Genomic DNA, 21837 nt, shown 5'->3' with positions numbered 1-21837 from the left:
GACACATCTTCTGCAGGCTGCCTAGAGTCCATGACCAGCCCGGCAGCCCCAGCCCTGCTGCCATGGCCATGCTAAGCTTTTGTTCCCCTTCCTACTTCTGCTTATCTCACAGTGCTTCTGTCTCCGTTTCCCCACATAGCCCCTTTTACTCCCACCGTTTAGTTATTTTCTTAATTAAATATAGATTATGGCACTGGGAATTGGGATTATTACTTATTCATAAGCTACTTAGATTTTAAAGTGTGTGCAGAGCAAGGCTTATCACACGTCTGTGTCTGCATCATTACCATGTCAAGGGCCAGGGTGAGCTCATACGGCTTCACCCATCCCCTGCTCCTCTCCTCTCCTCTTCCCAAGCTTTACCCAGCTGGAGGAGCTCACCCATCTCTCCCTTGCCACCCCTTTTCCAGTTGAGGCCCGCCAGCCTTTTCCCAAGGAAACCATTTTCACTCCCAAGCTGTTCTGGCCCCCCATTACGCCTCTGCTTTGCCCCCTCCCCGGGGTTGTTTGCTTCTCCCTCCCGGCGCTTTCTCCAGCCCTCCCGCAGTGCTCACAGCCGAAGCGCGGCTGTTTCGCCTGCCTCCCATGGAAGAACAGGGGCTTCTTGGGAGGCAGCTCTGCAGGAGGTGCTTTTCTGCACAGTTTTCTAGGAATTTTCTCCTGGTACCCAGGTTTTTGTTGCCGAAGCTGCAGCCTGCCTCGGGGGGCAGGAGGAGGAGGCAGGGAAAGGTGCTGTTGGCACGCTGGTGGGAGAATGCAGGGCTGGAAGGGGGAGCTGTGGGTGGGAGCTCCCCAAAAACCTCGTGGTTCTGCACTGTGCCCAAACAGAAGGGTCACGAGCTGTTTCCTATACCCCAGGAAAAGCACCTGCTTCCCAGGCTCCCTCCTCTGCAGTGGAGCAATTATAACAATAAAACCTCTAACCTGGTTGGTGCACACCAGGGTGGACTCGGGTCTCTGTCTTAGACCAGTTTTTACTGTCCCCAAATAGTGCCACTAACATCTGATGCTGCAGGGCTTCCCATGGCCCACCGGCGAGCTCCAAAGGGGGAAGGGGGCAGCTCATCACATCAGCCCCAAAAGAAAGAGGAAACCTTAAATCCCAGGCTCATCTCCCCTCCACCTTCCCACCACCCAGGGCTGTCCCTGGAGCTGCAGCAGGGTCCCAGCATCTTGCAGTGGGTAAAACCTCTATCCTCTGCTGTCCCCACGTCCCCTGTGTGGTTATTTCTGACTTTTTTAAGGTCTTCTGCAAAGTCCTGGCTTGATAGCCCTGAGGACTAAAGACCTTTTGTCAACAGAGCAGATGCGAGACAAGCTGCTGCAAGATTTCTCAGAGCAAAATGATCTTGATAAATTGGAGAAATGGCCTGAAATCAATACACTGAAATTCAATAAAGTCAAGTGCAAAGTGCTTCACTTAGGAAGGCTATATCAAAATCGCAGATATAAGATGGGGAAGAACTGGTAAGCCAGCAGGAGAGCGGCCAAGGCTCGGGCAGCAGAGTAGCCCTCAAACTGAGCAGCAGACAATAACCTGATGCTTTAGGAAAGGAAAGAAAAGGCACATCTTGCCCGGAGATGTATTAATAGTTTCGGGTGGAAGACAGCAAGGTAATTTATTTGGCTCTATTCAGTGCTGGTGAGGCATCAGCAGGAGACATATATCTCCAGGTTTGGCCATCACAGTTTTCAGTGATTCAGACAAATTGAGAGAGTTCAGAGAGTTTGGAAAACATGCTCCAGGAAGATGGACTGAAGGAACTGGGTTTGTGCTCCGGGACAGAGACGGCTGAAGGCAGGAGGATGTGTAACATTAATCCAGCGTGGAAAAGGTGGTTATAAAGATGATGGTGATGAATTGGTAGATGGTTGGATAAGATGTAATGGGTTTAAAGTACAGCCAAGCAGTCGTGGGTTAGATGTTTGGGGAACGCTTCCTAAGAGTAAAGTTGGCCATGAGATGGTGCATGGGAGCCCCCTCCCTGGAGGGCTTCAAGATCCTAAAGCGCCTACTAGGGGTCTAAGACTGGGGGAGAAGTTGGAGATGGGGATGGCTTTGCCATGAGAAATTGGAGATGACTTTGCCATGAGCAAGCTGCCCATGGTAACATCTGAGGAGGGTCTGCACCACCCATCCCACCGTGGCATCGATGTGGCCGTGGCAACTCCGTGCCTGATCGTGCAGAAACCTTTAGGAACCAGGGCACCCTGCCCCAACAGCAGGGCTGAGGGGTGCCGGGGTGCTCACATGTGGCTCATGCACAGGGAGCGACCTGGGGGCACCCCAAGCTCTGGGCCGCTGGTGCGACTTTCCCACCAGGAAGCTCCTCCATCCATGTGGGGCTCACCCATCCCTATGCCAACTATTAAAGAAATCAAAAGCCAAAACCATCCGGCCAGGGGTCTCCAGGGATGCTTTGCTGTTACATCCCTGTGGCCTCACTGAGATGATTTTCGGCAGTTTGGTGGCTGGCTGCAGCCTGGTGCTCTCCTCCAAATCAATCCCTCTCAGTTGCATTTTTGATCATAATTAATGTTTGCTGTGTAATTACATTGATTTTTAATGTACTCTGAGAGATGAGGGGAATTCAGAGCCCGAATGCGTCAGCTGAGCCAAAACGGAGAGTGGCGGGGGCTGCAGCAGGGATGGGGGGGGGGATGCTGCTTAAATACCCTGGGTTACCCGGGGCTTTGCAGAGCTACAGAAACACAGGGCTGCACATGGAAATGGTTGAGCTGCTGGTCCTTTTTTTTTTCCCCTGGCCAAACTGCTCCACTGGCTGGAGGTGCTGCAAGGAGGCAGCCCGTGGTGGGAGCCTCAGCACCCAACGCTGCTAAAACCCTGAGGATTTAGGTGGCCACACCAGCAACAAGCTTAGGGATCCTGTTACTCTCCCTGGGAATGCTGAGGCTCTAGGAGCTGTGGTGAAGGAGGTGGGTGCCCAGCGAGGTCTGGGGTGCCAACATCACCAGCAGAGCAGAGGCAGAAGCCAGATCCCTGCTGCACCTCCCCTGGGATGGGGAGGCACCCAGCTCTCCACGCGCCTACCGGCAGGCGTTGAGGCCAAAGAGGCAATGCAAACTCATCATCTGCACATCTCTGAGCTTTCCCCTTGTTAGAAGGGATGTCACTCATATTTTTTTAACAGTGTCTCGTTTTGCATCGCATGTTAATTACGTGCCCTCCTAGGATCGCTCCTGCCTGAGCAGTTCAACAGAGGCCACATAGCACCAGCTCGGCATTGCCCAGACGGGAACGCTGTGACAATCGCTGCTGAAAAGCAGCCTTGTCTCACACAGGTGTTATTAAGCAGCCGCAGATGTTATACATTTTTTTCAATTAAAACCCAGAAATTAAAAAAAATAATAATAACGAGGCAAGCGCTGCGCTCGGCAGAGACAAAGGAGCCAAGCCGCCAGCAGCATTGTGTGCTGGGCTCGAATCGCCACGCCGGGGGGGGCGAAAACGCTCAGCTGGCCGAACAATGCGGCGGGCGAACATCTGCGGGGACTTTGTGTGAGAGCACTGGTGCGCAAAACGTTGGAGTTCTGCATCGGCCAGGGGCCGCGGGCCCTGCTGCTCCCCCCCCCTTCTTGGAGAGGTAGGACCGGGCGTGGAGCCGCGGGTGCTGGCGGCCGCTCCTCGCATTTGGGTGGACGTCGCGGGAATTGGAAATGAGCCCTCTAACTAGGCTGCGAGCCCGTTGGTATAACAAGTTGTCTTCGGAGCTGGAGAGGTGCGGTGCACAGAGGTGGCTCTCCATTCTGTGTGGCGTGCGTGCCCTAAATGCAATTATTTGGCTCCTACCATGTCTGATATTATTATTGTTCTTGCTATCTTCGGTACTTTTATGGCCCCATCACCATAGTAACTGAGCATCTCAGAACCCTGTAAGGAGGGAATAATATTATTCCCAGTGTCGAGTTGGGGGAAGCGAGCAACAGCAAGGCGCAGAGCTGGGGCCATAGGAGGGCTTGGACAAGCCTGACCATGGCCAGGCACTTGGGGACCGTTCTCCAGCTCCTTCCAATGTTAAGCAACCACCCTAACTTTTCCTGGGCACCCCCAGGCCACGTTTCCATCCCATTTCTCTTCCTCATGTCTTGCATAAGCTAGGTAACAACCTCCCAGGTGGAGCTGCTCCCTCCATGGCTCCCCTTCGCTGTCCCTTGCCACCATCCAACAGGCACCATTTGAGGCAGGGTGGGCATGGGAAGCGTTGCTTTGCTCTGCTGAAGACCTTCCACTTTGCACAGGCTATTTGAATGCATCTCAGGCCAGCCCCTGCTCCAACACATCTTTAGAAGCAGTGTCAGAGCAAGACATGTCAGATTTTCTTCATCCCTGACGTATTCCAGACTAATTTCCACCCTGGGGGTTTCGCTGGTTTTCCTGAGAGACGGCTGATAGAGATTCAGAAAGAAGGGCCTGAACCAAGGTCTTCTGCAGCACCGGCAAATGATTCAACAGGTAGGGAAGGAAGGCCAGTGTGGTGGCCAGACCCCTGAGATGGAAGCCCACCGACCTGCCCCAGGTGGTGGTGTGCTGTGGTTGCTCCCTCCCCGCTCTTCCCACACGGCTGTCCAGGCTTGCGGCGTTGCCATCACGTTCCCCGACACGCCAGCTCCTTGCTGCCTTTCCTGCCTCGGGTCATTCTGGAATAAAACAATCTTCAATTATTCCCTTCTGTTTTTTTCCCTTTTGTGCAATATATCATTTTTTAATTAAAAAAATGCCTCGTGGAAGTGTAACGGGCTATTAAATGTTTTGGTCCATAATTAACATCAAACCCCTGACTTAAAATCTTTATGGATTGAATGAGCTCCATTAGCTGCTACATGAGTAACGCTGAGCAGTGCTCCGAGGCTCACTGGGTTCCGATCACCCCATTTCCCCTATAAACTAGCTGGGGAAAAGGTCCTTGCTGGGGACTTGCTGCTCCAGTCCCCGCAGCCACCACCCTGGGGATAAAACCTCCCTTGCACCCAGCTTTTCCCCCCCAGGAAAGGAGCCCGGAGCTGTGGGGAAGGCAGGATGCAGTGCTGGAGGGGAGGTCTCTGTTCCTGCAGCACAACCCCATGGGCACCACGTTTTGGCTCAGGCTGGAGCCTGTCCAGGTGTAAGGCACCCGACACGTAGGTTTGGGGCTGCCCACCTCCACCGTGGGTTGTCATTACTGACGCGTGTCACCGGCACATGCTCGCTGCCTTCTGCAGAGGACTTGGTGGTGGAAGAGGTTTGAATCACCTGGCGATTCTCAGCTTTTGCTCCAGTAAATTAATTCCACTTCATGCCCCTTTGTACAGCATTCCAGTGCTGGCTCTCATGGCAGGGACACATCTGTTGGGGCTGCTGGCAGAGTTCGAGTGTTCCCACCTATACTTTAAGGTGGAAATAACACTGGAGCTGCTGGACTGGTCTTTGATGCTGCTGGATTATGGATGACCAGCTCTTGTTTGGGCTGATGAATGGCGCTGCCACCTTGCCAATTTATGGTATTATTCCTTCTGGGCATCTCCAGTGGCATGTTCGTTATGGCCATCAGACACAAATTGACTCACTGCTGTATTCTTGGCTTTCTGAACAAAGCTGGACTTAGGAGATACGGGTGTTCTCATTAGGTTTTCACTGTGTACTTTGCTATTAGCCCGCTCTTGTTATGCGGCTCTGAACTGTCTTTCAGGCTCTGCTTGTATGTGGAATGAGCTGTCAGTCCAAAAAGCCTTGGCTGTGTCTCATAGCCTGGCCACCGCTCAAATGCCTTACAACAGGGATCAGAAGCAGGCCCTCCCTGAGGTACGAGATGGTCAACGTCCAGTGCTCTTCTGGTTTCCCTTGATCCTACAATTAATTTTTCCCTTAAGTAAAGGAAGCTTGGTCCACCTGGGACAGGATCCCACTGGGATCTGCAGTGCCACACTGGCACGGCGGCTGGCCATCCTCCGTGACCCATTTTCTCCTTCCAGCCCATGAGAGCCCAAGGATGAAGGCCAGGCTCTAGCACTGCAGAGGAGACCTCATCTCCCCCGCGAGGGCAGCTTGGGACAGCACCGCCCTGCAAACACGAACAAGAGAGACTTGCTGCCATCATGCCCAGGAGCCACAGGCACAACTAGGGCAATCGGCAACCTGGGAAAAGAAAGGCAGAGGCAGGCTCGGCACCAGGGGCTACGTTAAAATTAGTCCAAGCCCTAGTGTGCTCCCGTCATGGTGTGGGAGGAAGCTGGGAGCATGTCTCCCCAGGCAGGGCTCACCTGTCCCACAGCATCCCGGGTAGAACCAGGGGGCTGTTTTAATAAGCTGGGTATTAATTGCATCCCAAAGCCCCCTCCTTGAGGCTGATGCTGGGCAGTGAGGCTGAAAATTAATTACTTACAGGGTTTTAATCTTTTTGTTGCTGTCGTTTTTTCTTCTTATTCTTCTTTCTTTTGGTTCTCATCTCAGATGTACTAAACTTAAATGAGCAGAAGTTGGGATATGCAGCAGGGGGGAAGCAAGCAGGGAGTCTTCTGCTCTCCTCCGCTTCGCCAGCCCCTCTTCCCAGCCCTGAAGGTCAGCAGCGAGGTTTGCTTCACATAGCCGAGAGCCCGCAGAGAAAACAAAGCCAGATGAGGGTCCAGCTCCTCTGTTTCCATCCCTGCCCAGGGGTGGCATAAACTCACACAGGCACCACTTCAATCAGGAGAGCTTCTGCTGAGTCAGCTCCATTGGAAATTTGGCCTTTCCGAGAGACCGCAGCTCTCAGAAACCCCGGCCAAGATTTTATGGGTAAATATAAAATGAATTAGGAGGCAGGTTTTAAAATAAAGGATTGCTTTTGGAATCCAGGGGGTAATAATAATTTCTCCCAAGAACTCAGCATCTCTCAGTCTTTAGCCAGCGGTGCGCACTCAGCACCGCAGCGCTGCCGCTGGAAGCAGCTCGAGCAGCGCTGCTCCCAGACACGTGGCTGCCTTTTTTTTTTTTCTTCTTCTTGCCTCTCTGGTGGCAAGAATCCTCTGAGCCGGTTCAAAAACATCTCGGGGCAAGTCTGTTCGCTCAGAAAGCCATGGTTCAGCTCCACCCAATTGTTTGGAGGGGACAGCTCGATCGCATTGATGTTTTCAGCAAGGAGGTTATCAAACAGGTGCCGTTTGGACTGGCTTATTTTGGCTCGTCTGTGTGGTGTGGCTGGCTGCTCGGCTCTGTATTGCAATAGGGTGGCTGAAATAGAAGGGGGGGGGGGTCCATTTTGAAATATTTCTTTGCCGCAAGAAAAATAACCCAAAACGTTGACCTGTGCCCCCACAAAATCAAATTTTGCTGTCTTGGGAAGCCTCACAAGCCGAGGTGGCTGGGATTCACCCACCCAGCGGTAGCAATCACTGCAGAACGGCCTCACTTTGGGCAACCCAGCAGCACCAAACCTCCTATTTATCTCACCATAGGATGTGCAGAGGATGCAGTCCTGCCCCAGCACATCAGCCTCTCGCTATTGTGATCCCAAGTGGTGTTTGCCATCCTGTCCCAAACCTGCGGGTGACAGAGCTCCCAGGTGAACCACTGCCATGCTCTGCCAAGCCTCGGCCTCGCCGCTTTTGTCCCAGTGTCTAACCTGATTTCTCTCGCTGTAATTTAAGCCGATTATTTCTTGTCCTGTCCACCATGGACATAAAGAACAGATTATTCTCTTCCTCTTGGCAGCCGCCTTTTAAGCACTTGAAGACTGTTATCACATCTCTTCTCCCATCATCTCTTTTAGGCTAAATAACCCAGTTCTTTCAATCTTTCTTTGTAGGTCATGTCTTTTAGACCTCTGATCATTCTCAGTGTTTCCCCTGCGCTGTCTGCAGCAGCGCCGCCTCCCTTTTGATATGAGCTGCCAGTACCAGACCCTGCCCCGCTGTAGACCTCACCAGCCCTGAACGGAAAAGAAAGATGATCTCGAGAGCCTCGTAGGCTGCGCTGCTGCTCTGCACCCCAGGCACTGTCTGCCTCTTGATGCAACGCTGATAACTCATGTCCAGCCTGCGACCCCTACAATTCCTAGACCTTTTTCTGAGGAACTGCCACGAATCAGCCGTAGGCCCGGTGGTTCCCATGGGGTTTGGAGGTGAATCGAACATGGCAGCAGTGAAGCGTCCTGAGCGTGGGTTGTGTTCTCTGGTACTTGTCAGTCTCCTCTAGGTCCTCATTTTGGTGGGTTCATGTACTCGAAGTACACCCTCGGTCAGGCTTTTGACAAGGCTATGTGATACATGGGTTGGATGCCATTTGGCCCATGCTGAAGAGGGTTTTTCAATGATCCTTTAAGTTGCTGGCTCCCATTGCCTCTTAATTTTTTAGTGTTTTATCTCTTTCTTGCATGTCATTTCACAGTCTAGGACATGCTTGTGTTTAATACTAGATAATCATCATTTCATGAAAAAAAAAAAGGAAAAAAAGATGAGAATTAGTAATTTTCTGCAGTCCACAGGGTACTGAAAAGCAGACCAGCATGGCCTGGCTCCTTCCCCAGGAGCTATGTTTGAGTGAGCTGGACGTTTTTCCATACCTATATTTTTTTCCATTAGAAACTGGAGGTTTCTGTCCAGAAGGAGCTACTGGTGGAAAGCCAAAGGCTGGTTCCTGGGGCTCAGAGCTAGAGGGACTCAATGCAGTCCTGGGGGAAGCACTTCCACCACCCTGCCGTGGAGTCAGCCTCCTGCTCCCAGTGAACACTTAAGTCATTTACACGATGTGGAGAAGCCCCAGCCCCAGAGGTTCTGCTGCTATACGAGACCCAGGGAGGGGGCAAAGGAAACCCCCATGCTCCAGGTAAGCCTCTGAGCCTGGACCAGAGCTGACTGGTCTGCCTTTCCTCCTGCCTCTCCTCCTCCCCGGGGGCTACCCCAGCACCAGCTTTGTTCTCGTGCCTGCAGCAGCTCTGGAAATCCCAGCCACGGGCAAGGTCTCAAGGGGAACAAAATGCAGGTCACTGCTGGGACAGACTCTGCAGGCGAGGCAGCGCACACAAAGGTACTTGGGCTATGATAGTAATTAATGTGGACATTGCTGGTAATGGCAGAGCTGGTGCTTTAACTGCACAAAGGCAGGAAATGAACCCCATCAATTTTTAAGATGTTGGCTGTTTCCTGTAGAGACAGGAGCCAGTGGACTTTGGTATTCCTTAGGCAGCCGCTGCCCACTGCCAGCAGCTGGCAGAGGGGTGAAACGCTGTCCTCCTGCTCCGTGGGATGGACCTGCCCCACCATCTGCAGGAGAGAGCCTTGGAAAGCTGCAAATGCACCTTCAGAGAGAGTGCTAGCAATGCTCTGGGTGACAGTGGGGTCTTCAGCCACTCAATCAGAAGGTGTGTGCATAGTGACGGGTTAGATGAGGCTCGCTGTGTTGCTGGTTGCAGTTATTCAATAGATGCTCGCAATGGGTACCAACTCAGTAAAACATATTCGACTGTGTGAGAGCATTTCCACACCAAACCCCTCCCACGCAGAGGAAGAATCCCCTTCTGGCTGGGACCTGAGGGGTATTCCCATTATTTGGGAAACTGCCCTGATCCCCCTGAGATCCGGGCGTCTTTTGTCCCCAGTTCCCATGGGGTCAGGACAGAGGCTGTCGCAGAGCGGGTGTTTTTATGAACTGTCTGCTCTCTCCCTTTGCAGCTCTAATTACACTGTATATTTTGGAAATAAAAACGTCCTTTTCAATAATATCAGTCAGGAAGGCTCTCCAGCATTTCCAAGTGCAGAGAGGTGGAGAGACGAGTGATCAAAGGCAGGCTGTAATGAGCTGTGAGAGGCAAGCCCAAGGTCGGTGGGGGCAGAGGGCCCATCGCAATGCTCAGCCGCTCCCAGCTCCTGCACCTTCCCCCATCCCCATCATTTGGAAATGCACACCCCAAACACACAGTGCTGGAGAGACAGGCTGTCCCATGGGCACCATGGTTTAAATGCACACGGCAGAGGGCAGAAGCATTTGTGTTACTTTACAGATGGGACAGACGCTCACCACGGCCAAATCCCAGGGGAGGAGGCATCCAGTTGCTCTCAAAGAGCTGGAAGCAGTGCAGGAGTCATCAGCTGGGAAAGGCATGGTCTTTGCAGCAAGCAGAGATGATCTAGGGCACTGATAAGTGTAAATCTAGGGCAGAGATCTAGATAATCAAGGAACAGAGAGCCAGGATGTGGGCACGGAGCTGAGATGTAGGGCATGGAGGAGCAGAGATGATGGCAATCAAGGAGCCACGATGTAGGTAATCAAGAAGCAGAGACTGGGGGCACGGAGGAGCAGGGAGCTAGGTGACCAAGGAGCTAGGATCTAGGGCATCAAGAAGGGCTGTTTTAGGGCATTGAAGAGCAGAGATCTGGGGCACTGAGGAGCGGGACATTATCTGACAGGCACGTTGCCAGCACCACTCCCAGGCTTACAGCCTGATGCCAAGGGTTGTGCAGGAAGGTGGAGATGGGAGCGATGCCCAGCCCCACGCTGGGAGCAGCCCTGCCCAACCTTTCGCAGCCCAGTGGAGAGGGGGACAAACCTCCACAAGAAACCCCACAGCATGCAGCGAGCTCATGGGTTGCTCACAACAGCTGAGCCACGACTGGAAGCGCAGGGTGCTCCAAAGGGGACCACGAAGTCGCTTCAGCCCGTGGGAAGGAGCCAGCCTCCACATCACCAGGAGCAGTAAACATGATCCCTCTGAAAAATAGAGTCACGTTAACAGTTATTGATCTATAACTTTTAACCAATTTCTTTTTTACAATATTGGATTGAGTCCTAATTTTAGCTTTTTATGTTCAGCACTAGGCAAACTCCATTCCATCAGCAAAAAACAGCCCCTATGGGCCAATCTGCATCTTCCATTGAGCTGAATGATAGAGGGCTGGAACAATATTTTTCGACAGATCAGTTCCTGTTCAGGGTAGCAGTGGCCATTATGCAAATCAAGCTATAAGAAGTTTAAAAGTCTGGAACCATCATATTTCTTTATTTCATTAACATCAATGCGAGCAGGAGAGTTAATACGACAGAATGAGCCCATTCCAGGGCTTACACAAAACGCTGCCCCGATCAGTTAACAAGATTGGTGATTTCCCCTCACGGGCGCTCCCGGCAGCTGCGCTGGGGGCACTGAGGCTTTCCTGGCAGCGCAGCTGAGTGCGGGGTGGGTGAGAAATGTCTCTGGGCAGATCTGTGAGCAGGAATCCTCCGCCTGAGCTGGCAGATGGCTGGGAGGGCCCCGATCCGTGCAGCAGGGGGGAGCCGGGATGCTGGGGGGACAGGCAGGGCATCAATTGCAAGGGCTCTATGTCCCCCTGGGGATTTTGCTTCCTACCCCCAAGAAAAGCCGCACAAAATCTCTTACACGGTGTCCTCAGCCACTAATTCAATGCATTGGCCAGGAGAAGTTGCTTGGGCAGAGATGTGTGAGCATGCACACTGGGTTGAGATTTACAGCAGGCATGGAACACAAAGATAGCGGTGGTAACCTCATCTCCTCCTGCCCTGGTGCCAGACACACACATTCTCCCAGCACAGCAGTGATACAAGGAGCCGAGGTCTGATATAACACAGGCATTTATGCTATAGAGAGGCCTGTGCTCCAGCACATGCCCTGATGCCCTGGCAGTGACCATTCCTCCTTCTCTTCATCACATTTTGTCAGCACCACAAGCATAAACCTTCACAGTTCTCCTGTGCATCCCTCACCTCCACCCCACCAAGGCACAGCCAGTCATTAAAAGAGCAATTCAGAAAGATGCACGCTCCTCTTTGTGTCCCCATTCGGCTGAGGGTGTTAGTAGCCAGCTCCTCTTTACACATTAGGAAGCTAAGGTACGGTGCTATCACGGCAGCAAGGAAATTGTGGGGTCCTGGGACTCAGCCCTCGCATTCATGCCTTAGGAAAGGGAGTTGGTGATACCTGGCTGGCCAAAAAAAAAGTCAACCCACCCTACGTGGTCCAGCAACCCTGCGAAACGCCGCCTCCCTTTCCCCAGCCATACACCCTTTCCCAGCCAAATAACCCACAAAAAAAAGTCACAGACGTATGCGCACTCACATATACGTACGTATTTGCAGAGATCTGGACAATAAAGATCACAGCATGCCACACTAATGGATCCCAGCACTGTAATAGCTCCATTACGAATGGCAACGTCTCTGTGCATTACTGCTAAAGACTCTACCTTTTAGCGTTGAAACTTTTAATTGATTTTAAAATACACAATCAATCACAGTTAATCAAGGAATCATGAAGAAGCTATTGTACACAAATACACATAGACAGCATATAAACCACAATTAATGACCACTTAAACAACAGTAGGAATGAAAATAGGATTATTTGTTAGTGTTCATGAACAGTAATGGATGAAGTAATGAAGCAGTAACAGGGGGGTGTGCTGGAAGCCAAAGTTTGTAATATTTTACACCAAGTGGTCATAAGTGACTTTATCATGGGCAGGTCAATGACACGATGGCTCTCTCCCCACACACCAGTGCAGCTGGACAGCTCTGGCCTTAATTTTAAGGAGAGTGATTAAAATGCAGCCACCTTACCCCATCCCTGAGCTGAGGACGGCGAACTGGGGCAGTGCAAAGGAGGTGACTTGCGTGGAGGCAGCTTGGAGGCTCTCAGATCTCCCCTTGGCCACAGCTCCAGGTGGTCTGACCAGGATTTAGCACAAAAGACTATTTGGCCTAAGCTGGCTTTATTCACGCCCACGTGGCAAGATACTCGCAAGCCCAGAGCCGTGCCCTCCCGAGGCACACACCAACACAACCCAACCTGTTCCTGCATGCACACCCACTTCGTGCCCAGCTGCACTCATGGCCACCACTTCGCAAATACCCCAAATCCCTTCACCAGCCATGCAAATGCACTCTTGCATCAGCATCAGAAACCCCAGACACTACAGCACACATGCACAAAGTCACGCAGGAGGATGCAAACATACACTGCCCCCCCAGGGACAGGCAGAGGCAAGGGGAAAGGGAATCCAGCCAGCAAGAGGTGGCTGGGTCCCGCTGTCCCCCACAAAAGGGTGCTCATCTTGCTGCTATTCACTCAAAATTTGCAACTGTGCACCATATTAATTTAATTCCTCCAAATTAAAAAGCGGAACCCCACTACTAGCTGCCTGGTGCAAAGGAGATGCCACAATGAAGTGATCTCTGGGAAGGAGAAAGGGGTAGCACAGAGGAAACCTCATCCCATCGCATCCTTCCTTAGAAGACAAGTGCCATCTAACTCCCAAACTTGTCCTGGGGCAGAAGTATGGGGACACACTAGGAGTGCAGGCATTTCTGTAGCGAGGTGGAGGTGGCAAGCTTGACCACCTTTCAGCACGAGATAGTAGCTCCTAGTATTCATACCTCAACCCACAACCTTATTGCACTGCTGAAACTTAGGGCCGGAGGCCTCAGAAGGTGCTGATGGCAGGTCAGACCCATAAACACATCTTTCCTGGTGTTTCAGAGCAGGGCTGAGGGTGCTGCAGCCCCTCACTCTGAGCCCAGCCCGCCGGCAGTTCCCCTCCCCGCTCACACAGATCAGCACCTTCCTCTCCTCCATCGTCTCTTTTATTGGCTTGCAAGTTAGCCCCAGGATGTTTTATCACACCACAGCACATAATACAAATGAAAAACAAAGGGGAAAAGTTTGAACCTTTTTTTTTTTTAATATATTCATCCCTGTGCAGGGAACAATGATCCATCTGATTAAATCTGCATGCTGGAGTTTATTAAACCGGGTTGGCCTCTCTCGCTTTCTCTCTCCTTTAGGCATGGACAAGCTCATTAAAATGAACACGCTCCGCTCCCTCCCCATGGCAATCCCGCTTCTCACTGCCTGTGCTGCTGCTATCTTGTAGGCATCACCAGGAGCTGATGAACAGGGCTCTGCAGCTCAGCCTTCTCTGGCAGAGCACAGCAGCCGAGCCTTGGTGTGACTTTTTGGCAAAGGGCAGAAGATGCCTTCAGATTACCCCAGGGCCTCTTGGCTACAGTGAGAGTGCAAGCAAGGTGTAGGACAAGAGCTGCCAAAAACAGAGACAAGGGAGCTAGGTGGTGGGAGGGCAGGGACCGACCACCCCACTCCAGCCCTGATGTGCCATTTACCCCTTCAGGGTCTGTTTCTCATCTGTAAAGTGGGTCTGACGAACGCTGCTTCTCTCATTAGAATAATTAATGGGTATAAAGTGCTTTGAATAAAGCACTAAGAATAAACTTATCAATAATGCCAAGATGATGGGTGGGTGTAAAAGACTCTCCTCACTGTTGGAGGCACCTGGGCAGGTCCTCACAGGGGCTTATGAGCCTTCTGGCAGCCACCTGCCCTGCAGCACAGCTCTCCTCGGGCCACCCCAGGAGGGTCCCCTGCTCCCCCAGCTGCCCTCCCTGCTGGCATTTCCAGCAGGCCAACATTTGCTGCACCTCCTCCTTCTCCTCGGCAGCCCTTTAGATGCAACCTAAGTTTGTTACACCCCGGTGATAACAGTGGCTTAGGGCATATAATCCCTCCTTTACTTGACTTTGGGTTATTTTGAGCAGGAGATTAAAGGAGATTATCTGCATCACCTGAGATGCTGCACTTTCTATCTCTACCCTCTTCCCTCCATCCCTGGGGCTCACCCAGACAGCAGAAACCCTCCCTCCTTCCCCCATCTTCCCCCACATTCCCATCTTGGGGCAGCTGTACGGCCACAGGGCACTGCCACACGGTGGTCCCACATCACCAGCCTCTTTTTGTGGCCCTCACCCAGCCACCCCATTGCATCCTGCATGCCCAGGTCCTGGGCTGGGCCTGGGGATGCTCCTTCAATGCAGGAAAGGGAAGGCAGGACACCCCAGCACACCATGACCCTAATTGGGATCAGCTCCTCAGCAGGCTTCTCCTTGAGAAGGAGGTGGTGGGAGGCTAAAATACCCCTTCGGGCACCAGGAGCTTGCAGAACAGACCACTGGGTTCAGCAGCAGCCACTCATCCCCACATTCAGAGAACAGAGATGGACTGCCTGCTTGCCATATCTCACACCATAAAAAGCTCTGAAGTTTGTGTTTCTTGCCCACGGAGGAATCCCCATCCCTGAGCAGCACCAGCCACAGGCATCACCTGGCCAAGGCAGCGAGCTCCTTCTCATGTTTTGGGGACCGCATGCTGCTCTCCAGCTCACTTCAGCTTGGGTTTAGCAAAGCACTTAAGTGCTGGTTTGAATTCCTCCTAAAGCCTTGCTGAAATCAGCAGCTTTGATGAATCAAGGCCTAAACCAGCAGAGCTGCTAGCAGTGACCAAGAAAGCCAATTCCCTTTCCTATCCAAGGGAAAGGGAGGGATGCTGAAGCATCCCGGGGGTGGGGAGCAGCTACCAAGCAGCAATAGTTCTCCTGGAAAGCAAACACCCACACGTGGCATCCCACCGAGACACGTGTGACCCATGCTCACACTCATGGCACGCTCACACCTTCATGGGCTGTTTTTCCTCATTTCAGACTACACCAGGCTAGAATCCATCTGCCACCCTGGAAATTAATAGCAATCATTAAACAAAAAGAGCTGGCAAAAAGAAGCCTGAGGTGAAAAGCAGCTATTTCTGCCAGAAAAAAAATTAAAACTATTTAGACATACAGAAAGTCATTTATTACTGTGAAGTCCTCCCTCCACCTGGGGTTTAAATCTCATTACAGTTTGTCCAAAACAGATGTTACCCTTTTAGCAGTAGATTATTAACGATAAACTCAATTCCTCCAGAGATGGTGGGTGTTCTGGGTTCACTTGTTTTTTCAACTTGGGTAACCTCCGCATGAAATGTTTATGAAAAGGACAGGCAATCCGAGTCCTGGCACCGTTCCCTGCTTCTATTGTTTGGGCCCTCTGAAGTTTTCCATTCCACTCTCCACATCTTTTGTAGGCCTATGAATGAGAAGGGAAAACACAGGGGCCCAGATGGTGACCACAGACGCTTTTGAGGATCAGGTATGACGTTGAGGAAGGGCTTTCATGTACCACAAAACCATGCCAATTCACCGACAGCTCCTGCTGCTGCCCTTCCCCAGCAGCCTGGCATTAACCACGGTCAAATAAAAGCCGGACCTCTTGGATGGACCCTGCCATGTACACGACCCATTTTCCCAAACTTGTCTGCTTCTACCCCCAGAGTTTTGGGTGAGGCCACGTGGTTGAGTTTTAGGCCTGCTGGCACCATGCAGGAGCCCCAGTGGTCCTTCTCAGCTGTGGCTGAGCATCCCCCACAGCCAGAGGTGGGCTCTGCTTATTCCCACGAGGGTGTGGGCACACTTCGGTGGGAGAGCTGCTGACACCCCGTTTAGCCAGCCAAGCCCACGGTACAGCTGTATCGTTGTTCTGTTTAGATCTAACATAAAAGATACCTGCTCAGGAACCTGGAAGCCCCATTAACCATGCTGTAAACACAATCGGATGAAACATTAATATCAGCTCCACACGAATACGGCCATCTGGCTGCCCAGCCATCTTCCTGACCACTTCGGGTAGGAGGAATTGCATTCCTAGCACTCTCCAGAGACCCTATTAAATAGCTGTTCTCATGATGCCTCTCAGAGCACGCCTGGGAAGCTGGCAGGTGCCAGCTAGTTTTCCACTATTGATGGTGAAGGCAGTAGCAGCATCTCAGGGCTCCCTTAGAGAACACTTTTTGTGACCCATACTTTTTTTTTTTTGTGATCCATACCCACCTCCCTGAAGGTGCAGGGTATCCCTGGGATGAGCCCATTGCCTGTCTGCTCGAGTTGTGCCGAAGGCATGGCTGAATAACTGCAGGGGCTGTGCTCCAGGAAGGAAAAGACTCTGAGTTCATGGCTGAAGTTAAGTTCTACACCAGCATCTGAGTGAACAAACACCCACATCCCATGGGAAGGGCTGCCAGAGGGTACAGTCACTGCTATCCTCCCATCCCTCCACCACCTTGTGCTAATCTGCAGCAGTCCTTCATCCTCTCAGACCCCCACCCCAAACCCAGCTGGACCACAGATGTGCAGCACCCAGGTCCCCCAAGCCACCACCAGCAAGCCAGGACCTCTGCATCCCACATCCCTCAGCTCCAGCTCCTCCTAGCACCGCAGGGACCTGCAGGGTGCTGTGAGGCTGAGCACCTTCCCTTCACAGCAGCTAACAAACTAAGGTGCTTTAAGTGCTGGCTGAAGGCATGCTATACCCTTAGGAAATGCTCTTTGGTCAGCAGGGTTTACCCTTTGCCCTTGGCAGTGTTATAGATGAACTTAACTGCTTTTAGCCACCTCAGACTGAGCCATAACATGGATGACAACACCGTGCCTCTAAGCCATTCCTGTCCCCTGAAAGTGCTGATTCCAGCCTGTAATCCCACCCACAGCACGTGCACATCCAAGTGCAAGCATCTGGTAGCCGTGCCCTGGAGACATGGGCTGTTCTAGAGCCATTGTATTTGCTCCAGAACAGGATGTATTCGTGGTCTGCTAGGGATTCCTGGCCAAAGGGAGCATTCTGTAAAATTTTTAGCAGGGGATTGAGTGTGTATTTTCACCACTGAAACATCATAGATCTGCAGCCAGTTACAATATTGTCTAAAAACAAAACATCTGTTCAGGTTAGGAGGTGAAGAGATAGGCAGGGTTGGAAATCTCATGTAGGACCTATCTTGACTTAGGGAAGGAGAAAAGGGCCCTGCTCCCAGAGCTGACAAACCCAAACTCCTCCATGTGCAGCAGCAGGGCCACGCTGGGTAAGATGTGCATGGAAAGTGATCACGCTTGGTTTTCTCTGCAATGCTGTTACCCTGAATAAACATTACTTTGGATTTGGAGAGCTGCCCAGATGATCATTAACCTTCTCCTGGCCCATGACAGGAAGCCAGCCTGCAGCACTGAGCTAAAATTAGGCCTGTAGGGCACTGGGTCTTGCCAGATATTGCTATATCTGGGCACAACCCCCCTCAAAAAACAGCCAGAGAAGCCCTAGGCTGGGCTCCTTGGCTGCAGAGAAGTGGATCATTAAATCACAGAATAATTTTGGGTGGAAGAGACATCTGGAAAGCTTCTCCAGCACCATCAGGAGAAGCAGAACCAACTTGAAAGGTGAACAAGAGGTTAGCAGATGTGTTTGGTTACAGCAAGTCATGGCAATTCCTGGGTGCAGAAGGACACTTGCAGATGGAAAGGTGAAGTCCCATTTACCTACCAGGGGATCAGGGCAAGCCATTACCATGAAGTCCCGAGTGTGCTGCATATTTTCACGTCCACCTGCCAATATTCAGCAGTACGATCCATGCAGAAACTGCCACTGCTCAGACACCCACAACTTCTGGCTCAAGGCTCCCTCACAGGGGAAGGGAAGGACAGAAAGGGAAAAGTGCTTCTGGAAGTAAGACCTTAAACCCAAAAATATCAGAGCAAACAAAATACTGTGCTGTAGCATAAAAGGGCAAGCTGTAGTACTTGCACCTCTAAAAGTAATTTCTTACAAGCTAATCATTTCATGGATTCACCATCAGATTTTGTTCCATATAGAAGTGGCTATTCCTGCCTGGGATGCAAAGGGTTATGCAGGCTTCCTGGAAAAATAAGTTAACAGAAGAAAGCAGTAAAACCCCCTTTCAAATAGCACTGAAGATCTGAGCAGGGATGACAATACAGAGACGAGGCTCAGCTCAGTTTGTCAGCGCTGAGGAACACCAGCGGCTTCGCTTCCAGCACGGGGCGGGCTCCCTCCATTGTATCAGTGCTGGAAAAAACATGCTTTGATCTCCAGCAGTATTTACTGGGGGGGAAAAGGGAGTACTGCTTCTGCTCCAGACCTCCGCTTTCCCCCAGCCTAACATGGCTATGACTATCCCATAATAAAGCTGTGATTCAGGCTGATTATCTCTAAGGAAGAGCACCACAAAGTAAATACTAGAGAGGCTCTCACGGAAACACACTTTTCTTACTACTACTGTTCTACCTGATTAGAGCTCTCAGTTCTCCACATCCCCGAAAAATCTTTGTCCTCTTCACCTCCCTCTCACTCTTCCCCTCTAATTGCACTCCTCGGCTCTTTGAGGGCTCAGCTGCACCGTCGCAGGCTGGAGCTGACATTTTGTCCGCTCGTGCTGATATTTCAGAAGGCTGGTTTAATGCACAGGTAACCAGCTGGGCTTAAGAGGTTGTTCACCAGGAAGATCATTTATGCATTTACTTAAACTCAGCAGAGAATTTTGCTCAGTGGCCCACAGCAGTACGAGATAGGGTTGTCATCTCAATAGACCCTGGATGCTAAGCAGCCTGAGATGGATGTAAATGACTTCAGACTGCAGCTGAATGAAAAGCAGAATATCTGTATTTTCTGAAGTCCCTTTCCTGAAGTCCCAAGAGCTGACCTGGCTTGAAAACATTGTTATTTTAACCCAGAATTTATTTTGCCATAGAACAAAAAAGGGTGCCTAAAAATGTTTACAAGAACAGGCTCCATTTGACCATTCCCAAATTGCAGTGCTGGCCTCAGCGTGGCCAGCAGAGAAGGTGAAGGAATGATAGCTCTGAACTATGGCTCCCATCAGACACCCCATCACCCACAGCTTACAGCTAAATTGGCCTGAAATCAAGTATTGCAATGGAAGCTTTCAAGAAAGACCACTGTTTTTCAGCCAAAGGTTTAATTTTGCAGAAATCACGTTTTCCACCAGAAATCCATTTTGCTGAGGAATCCCACACGCAACCAGCCGCAGAGCAAGCTGTCCCCTGTGGCAGCCCGCGTCAGGCAGCAGCAGGGGCTGGCTTCCCAAAGGAAAGGCAAAGCAGGAACTAGGGTGGCCCCAATAGAGGGGGTCCCTCCCCACCCAGGGCTACACGGACACAGCAGGCAGGGAAGGTGCTGGTGACAAGGTCCACTGACAGTCACAAGCAAGACAAGAGATGAACCAGGGCCCGTCCAAGGAGCGCAGCCAGGAGCAGAAGGAGATGGGGGAGGTACAGCACCAGACACCACTCGTAATCCAGTCAGGAGCCACCTACCACAAAGGCTTGAGGCCTATCCTAGAGGCAGGACCAGGAGCAGGACTGGAGACATGCAGAAAGCAGCCAGAGGCCCAGGGCTGAGCTTAAATGGAGCTCCGGAGCCCCTGGGAAGAGGGTGGAGGTGGAGGCCCCAGGTGAGGCTGGTCAGGACCATTAAGCCCTATCGGTGCCTTCAGGGCCTTAGCACCATATAGCATCCGTAAGTGTCAATACAACTGTCAGTAATGCCCCTGTATAAGACACCGCGTGTGTGATGTCCGTTTGATTCTCCCTACCTACGCTCAGAAAGTATTTTCTTCACCATCCTTCCCACCTGGCTGTTTGCCATCTACCCTGTGACCTCGCAAGGTCTCAGTAGAAGCTATCCTGCACACAGTGCTGGGCACCTGTCTCTCAGCCCCCTTTTACCTCTTTGTTTCATTCCCTCTTCATCTCTCTTCAAAACTCAGTGGAAAACCTCTCTCTTCTTTGCTGATTGTTTCTTAAATAATAAATACTAGCAGGAGAGTAGAATTGACTGGAGAGCTCTATTATCTAACTCTGTGAGTTATTTGGGAATAAGGTTGGGATGCATAAAGTGCTGCCTAAAACCTGTCTGTGGAGACAATATTAGTACTGGGATCTCTGGATGGAAAATAAACTTGGATTCTACAGGGCTGGGCATTTTTATTATTCAGCATGGTAGTGATGCTAACCAACACGACCCAGAAAGAGGCGTGTAGCAAACACCAGGAATACGAATGAGCAGAAAAACCTGCCTGGAAGCCTCAATTCCACACCTGACGTCCACAGAACGGACGTCAAGCGATTTAGGGGAGCCTTCATCACTAACAAATGTTTTCTCTGCCATCCTCGAGCTGTCTCCTCAGATTATTTTACACATAATGAAGAGCCAAGGTTCATTTTAACATTTGGTGCCTGTTAGCCAAAGTTTCCGTCCCCACCTCTTTGGGCTATTAAACATTTATCGTTTGTAATGTATCGTTCCCATTTTGCTACGTCCCTCTTTGTAGTGGAGCTCCTTCGTTTACTGATAAAATGACCTGAGCAGATGTGAGAGGGGATCTAAGAGAAGCTGAAACGTGGCCAGATGGAGACGGAGCAGCTAGGGAGGATGAAGTTCTGGGGATGCAGGGATGCCGAGAGGGGAACATCGTTGTGTGTGTGTGTGTGTATGCGCACGCACACAAATGCGCACATGTTAATCTGGCTCCTTGCCTTCGCTCAGCAAATCTAATCCACAGTTTGAAAGAACTCATTCAGTAGAATAACAAAATTAGGAACTGAGCGCCAGGACGGCTTATTCTGTGTGCTGCCCGGCTTGCTCCCCCTCAACCCACCCAGCCCCCACGGCTGCTTTGTTTGCTTCCTTGCAGCTGCTGCTCTGGTTTAATTTACTGAGATGCCATTAGCTGGGAGATGGAGGCAAAAACTTCCAGCCAGCCTGCACTGGTGTGAGCAGCCACAGTTTTGCCTTTTCCTTACCACCTCTGCTGCCGGAGGACAAGGCTGGTGCTGTCCATCCAGTGCAGGCTGCAGCCTCATGGAGATCACAAAATCAGTTTGCTGCTGGGTTGTTGGCAAGAAGCAGGGCTGGAGAAGCAGGGACAGGTAGGAGGGGAGAGCATCAGTATCAGTGCTGAGGATCAGCAGGGCAAGGCATGGATCTGGGCTCCAGCAGGGACACTGAAGATCAGAGGCAGTGCGTAGCAGCAGCAAGCAGCGAGGGAGTCGTCACTGCCCATTTACTGGTCTCTGCGAGCCATGTAAGCCTGACAGCTTCTCAGCTGGCCAAGGCCACCATGCTGCCTTGTGAAAGCCAAAGGAAAGGGAAACACAGCAGTATCC

The 21837-nt window shown here is 51.4% G+C and overlaps 1 protein-coding gene across 6 annotated transcripts in view; it reads left to right on the top strand.

Moving 5' to 3' along the window:
• ELFN1 (extracellular leucine rich repeat and fibronectin type III domain containing 1) overlaps positions 1 to 21837 on the top strand; it is a 108731-nt gene that overhangs the window by 70316 nt on the left and 16578 nt on the right. The window contains exon 1 of one of the 6 annotated variants that reach the window (XM_013176771.3): positions 7992 to 8800. The exons of the other annotated variants lie outside the window; for them this stretch is intronic. The gene's annotated coding sequence lies outside the window, so the exon portion shown is untranslated. Of the gene's footprint in view, positions 1 to 7991; positions 8801 to 21837 lie in introns of those variants that run through there. 6 annotated transcript variants of the gene reach the window in all.

This window comes from Anser cygnoides, chromosome 15 (genome assembly GCF_040182565.1).
Source record: "Anser cygnoides isolate HZ-2024a breed goose chromosome 15, Taihu_goose_T2T_genome, whole genome shotgun sequence".
In the NCBI taxonomy this organism is placed as follows: domain Eukaryota; kingdom Metazoa; phylum Chordata; class Aves; order Anseriformes; family Anatidae; genus Anser; species Anser cygnoides.
The sequence above is the reverse complement of the archived record's forward strand: the minus strand, read 5'-3'. Positions and strand labels throughout refer to the sequence as shown.